The following is a 6,000-nucleotide window of genomic DNA, read 5'->3' on the forward strand; positions in this document are numbered from 1 at the left end:
TCAGGGAACTAGATCCCACATGCTGCAGCTAAGAGTTTACATGCCAGCCACTAAAGATCCTGCATGCCACAACTAAAGATTCCAGTTGCCACAACTAAAAGATCCTGCATGCCGCAACTAAAAAAATGATCTTGCATGCCACAAGGAAGACCCCACACATGGCAATGAAGATTCCGCATGCTGCAACTAAGACCCGGCATGGCCAAATAAATATTTTTTTAAAAAATGAAATCATAAAAGTACTAGAAGAAAATATGAGGGGATTTAAAAAGAAAATCTTGATATGAGGAGACCTTTCCAAGAATGACACAAAACCCTACGTCGAAAAAAAAAAGTTTATGGCAAAAAAAAAAGAAACAAAAAAGTTAAAATCAAAAGATAAGCGATAGGCTTGAAAAAATATCTGCAACTCACAATGAATTTGAAAACAACTCTTACAAATCAAGACGTCAAAGACCTTCAACCCAATATAAAAATGAGCAAATAATAGCAAATAATAGCAAAATGAAATACAGAAAAAGAAATTAAAATGACTTTAAAACTTATCAAAAGATGCTCAAATTCACTCATACTAAAATAAATGTATTTTAAGACTATACTAGGGGACTTCTGGTTCCAGAGCAAGATGATGTAGACTCACTTTTCTCTGTTCCTCTTCTTCAAATAGAACTGTACATGCTAGAAATTATTCAACAGACAATGACAAAAAGGCTCTGAAAGCAGGAAAGCAGGCTAAGAACTTCAGGACTTGAGGGATGACAACATGGTGAGTTTCCTCAGTTGTTTTTTTTAATCTTCCACATACTGGGTGCCAAAGAGGCCTGCAATGGCAAACCACCAACAGCACCCCCCGCTACAAACACACACACACACACACATACGTGCGCGCGCACACACACACACACACACACACACACACACACACACAGAGGAATTGGGAAAGGAGAAGCCCAACAGAGACCTAGTTGAGGGACCTAAGCTCTGCTCCACAACCAGAGCTCCAGGCGGTGGTCTGATCTGCTTGCGGCAGCAAAGCTTTGGACTGTCTCAGTCCCCACTCCAGAATTGGGAAACCAGCAGGAAGCCTGATTTGCATGCAGTGGTAGCAGTAGCCCTGTATCTTTCTACCCTCCACTGAATCAGTGGCATAAGGACACGGAGGTACTGTGGCTTCAGCAACTTCCTCTTCCCTCAGAAGATCACCCAGCAAAAACAAGCAGCTCAGGGAAGTGCCTTCTGCCACTGCAGAAAGCACCAGCAAGGATGGAGCAGGAGCCCCACAGACAACAGAAGAATGAAGCAGACAAAAATAGCATTGCAAGGGCTTGGAAAACTAAACTGTCACTTGAACTACAACCCACAGAAGTAGACTAAAACATACATACTAAACCTAAACAGGGTAACTGCCTACTAAAATAGAAGATTGAAATGGGATCAAGAGTCTCCTAACATAACCAGAATGTTCAGGATACAATAGAAAATCACTCATCATAGCAAAAGCCAGGAAAACCACAATTCGAATGAGAAAAGACAATCAATTGACACCAATACCAAGATGAATCAGATGTTGGCATTACCTGACAAGGGTTTTAAAGCAGCCATCATAAAACTCACTGGATAGACTCAGTAATGGAGTGGAAATGACAGATGATAGAATCAGTGACCTTGAAGACAGATCAATAGAACTTAGTCAATCTGAACCCACTAAAACAGCAGTAAGCTATGATAAGTTATGTGTGTTTATGATACTACCTAGAGCAAGTACTAAGAAAACTATACAAAGCACTATACATATTCAGAATCATTATAAGTAAATCCAAATAGAACTCTAAAATATGTTCAAGTAACTCAGAGGAATGCAAGCAAAAATAAAAAGATATTGTAAGTCAACTACACTTCAATTTAGTAAATAAATTACTTGAATAAACAAAAGAATGAGACACAGAAAACAAAATGTCTGACTTAAGCCCTGACATACCAATAATCTCTTAAATGTAAGTAGACTAAATATACCAATTAAGGGAAAGAGAAAAGTAGAGTGGAAAACCACACAACCCCACAACCCAACTATATGCTGTCTAGAAGAAACATAGCAACATATGTAGGTTGAAACTAAAAGGATGAAAAACAAGATATATCATGCAAACATTAATTTTTTTTGGCTGCATGGCTTGTGGGATCTTAGCTCCCCACCCAGGATTGAACCTGGGCCCTTGGCAGTGAGAACATGAAGTTCTAACCACTGGACTGCCAGGGAATTCCCAACATTAATTTTTTTAAAAGCAGAAGTGGCTATATTAATATCATATAAAGTAGACTTCAGGGCAAAGAAAATTACTAGGGACAAAGAGAGACACTATGTTATGTTAAATGGATCAATCCACCAAGAAGACATAGCAATCCTAAATGTGTATGCACTGACAACAAATCTTCAAAATACATGAAGCAAAAACTGAGAGCTCTGCAATGCAAGAGACAGACCTGCAACTAGAGTTGCAGAGTTTAACACACTCTCTCAGCAACTGATAGAACAACTAGGCAAATTCAGCAAAGATATAGAAGAACTCGACAACACCATCGACCAAGAGAATCTAATTGACACTTATAGAACACCACCCAACAGCAGAAGAATACATATTCTTTTCAAGTACTCATAGAACATTGACCAAGATAGGCCATATCCTGGGTCATAAAACAAATCTTAATAAATGTGAAAGAACCAAAATCATACAGAGTATGTTCTCCAGCTCTAATGGAATCAATATAGAAATCAATAACAAAGATAACAGAAAATCTCCAAACACATGGAAACTAAACAACGTACTTCTAAATAATCTATGGGTCAAAAAGGAAGTCTCAAAGGAAAATTTTAAAAGACATATTGAGCTGAATGAAAATGAAAATATGACATATCAAGATTTATGGAGGGACTTCCCTGGTGGTGCAGCGGTTAAGAATCCACCTGCCAATGCCAGGGACACGGGTTCGAGCCCTGGTCCAGGAAGATCCCACATGCCGCAGAGCAACTGAGCCCGTGCACCGCAACTACTGAGCCTGTGTGCCACAACTACTGAAGCCCGTGCGCCTAGAGCCCATGCTCCACAACAAAAGAAGCCACCACAATGAGAAGCCCATGCACTGCAACAAAAGAGTAGCCCCCACTTAGCTCCTGGAAAAGAAATCTCTAGACCCAGATTTTTTTCACTGGAAAGCTTTATGAAATAGTCAAAGAAGAATTAACACCAATTTTACACAATGTCTTCCAGAAAATAAGAGGAGGAAATACCTCCCAAGTACTGCCATGATCCCAAAACCAGACAAGGTCAACACACACAAGAAGAAAACTGCAGACCAATATCTCTCCTGAACTTAGACGCAAAATTTCTAAACAAAAATTTAACAAATCCAATCCAATAACATATAAAAAATATAATACACCATGACCAAGTGAGACTTATTCCAGGTAAGCAAGGTTGGTTCATCCTTCAAAACTCAATCAATGTAATTTACCATCTCAGCAGACTAAAGAAGAAAAAACACATGACCATATCAGTTAATGCAAAAAAGCATTTGACAAAATCCAACACCAAATCATGATTTAAAAAGAGAAAATTACCTCTCAGTACACTAGGAATAGAGTGGAATTTTCTCAACCTCATAGAGAGCATCTCAGAAAAAAAACAAAACCCTACAGCTAGCATTATACTTAATGGATAAAAACTAAATGCTTTCTCTCTAAGATCAGGAACAAGACAAGGATATACATTCATCGTTCTTATTCAACATAACACTGGAAGTGAGGCAAGTACAGTTAAGCAAGAAAAAGAAATAAAAAGCATACAGATAGAAAGAAGGAAAGAAAGAAAAGAGAAAGGAAGAAAGAAAGAAGAAAGAAAGAAAGAAAGAAAGAAAGAAAGAGAGAAAGAAAGAAAGAAAGAAAGAAAGAAAGAAAGAAAGAAAGAAAGAAAGAAAGAAAGAAAGAAAGAAAGAAAGAAAGGAAAAAATTTCCCTATTTGCAAATGGCATGATTGGCTATGTAGAAAATCCCAAGCAATCTACAAAAGCATTCCTAGAACTAATAAGTGAGTTCAGCAAGCTCAAAAGAGACAAGATCGACACAAAAAAAGGCAATTGCATTTTTATATACTAGCGATGAACACATGGAAACCGAAATTTAGGGCGTGACAGTACTATTTACAATTACTAAATATATATCTACTATGTATGAAACCTGATCAGGATCTGTATGCTGAGAATTACAATATATTGGTGAAAGAAATCAAAGAAGGCCTAAATAGGTTTACAAATTTCATGCAATTTCTATCAAAATCTCAGCAGGTTTTTTTTTTTTTTTGGTAGACGTAATCATACTTATTCCAAAATTTATAGAGAAAGGCAAAGGAACTAGAGTGGCTAAAACAATTTCATTAAAGAAGAATAAAGTGGGGAATTCTCTGGAATTCCAGTGGTTGGGACTCCACCCTTTCACTGCCGAGGGCCCGGGTTCGATCCCTGGTTGGGGAGCTAGGATCCCACAAGACACGCCTTGCGGCCAAAGAATAATAACAATAATAATAATAATTAAAGAAGAATAAAGGGGGAAGAATCACTTTAATCGATGTTAAGGCTTACTATATAGCTACAGTATTTAAGACAGTGTGATACTGGTGGAAAGAGAGACACATAGAAAGATCAATAGAACAGAATAGAGAACCCAGAAATAGACTCACACAAATATAATCAAATGATTTTTGACAAAGGTGCAAAAGCAGTTGAAAGGAGGAGGGATAGCCTTTTCAAAGAATGCTGCTGGAGCAATTGGATATCATATACAAAAATTAACTCAAGTTGGTAACTGATTAGATTGTAAAACAAACTGCACAATTTTAGGGAAAAAAAACGTATAAGATAATCCTCAAAACCTAAAGTCAGGTGAAGAATTCTTACTTGACACCAAAAGCACAATCCATAAAAGGAAAAATTGATAACTTCAACCTTGCCCAAAGTAAAAACTTTTGCTCTGTGAAACCTATGTGAAGAGGATGAAAAGACAAGCTACAGACTGGGAGAAAATACCTCTAAACCACTTTTGACAAATGACTAGCATCTAGACTACAAAAAGCACTCTCAAAATTAGCATATGTAAAGAACCCCCCAAATTTGACAATAAAAAAACAAACAATCCAAGTAGAAAATGGGCAAAAGACTTGCACAGATATTTCACTGAAGAGGATATACAGATGGCAAATAAGCACCGAAAAGATGTTCAGTATCAGCCATTAAGGAAATGTAAATTAAAACTACAGAAATATAGATCAATGGAACAGGATAGAAAGCCCAGAGATAAACCCATGCACATATGGTCACCTTATCTTTGATAAAGGAGGCAAGAATATACAATGGAGAAAAGACAGCCTCTTCAAGTGGTGCTGGGAAAACTGGACAGCTACATGTAAAAGAATGAAATTAGAACATTTCCTAACACCATACACAAAAATAAACTCAAAATGGATTAAAGACCTAAATGTAAGGCTGGACACTATAAAACTCTTAGAGGAAAACACAGGCAGAACACTCTATGACATAAATCACAACAAGATCCTTTTTGACCCACCTCCTAGAATAAGGGAAATAAAAACAAAAATAAACAAATGGGACCTAATGAAACATAAAAGCTTTTGCACAGCAAAGGAAACCATAAACAAGACGAAAAGATGACCCTTAAAATGGGAGGAGATATTTGCAAATGAAGCAACGGACAAAGGATTAATCTCCAAAATATACAAGCAGCTCATGTAGCTCAATATCAAAAAACCAAACAACCCAATCCAAAAATGGGCATAAGACCTAAACAGACATTTCTCCAAAGAAGATATGCAGATTGCCAACAAACACAACAAAATAAAAACAAACAAAACAAACAAGGATGCTCAACATCACTAATCATTAGAGAAATGCAAATCAAAACTACAATGAGGTAGGTATCACCTTACACTGGTC

This window comes from Kogia breviceps, chromosome X, assembly GCF_026419965.1.
Source record: "Kogia breviceps isolate mKogBre1 chromosome X, mKogBre1 haplotype 1, whole genome shotgun sequence".
Classification (NCBI taxonomy): Eukaryota; Metazoa; Chordata; class Mammalia; order Artiodactyla; family Physeteridae; genus Kogia; species Kogia breviceps.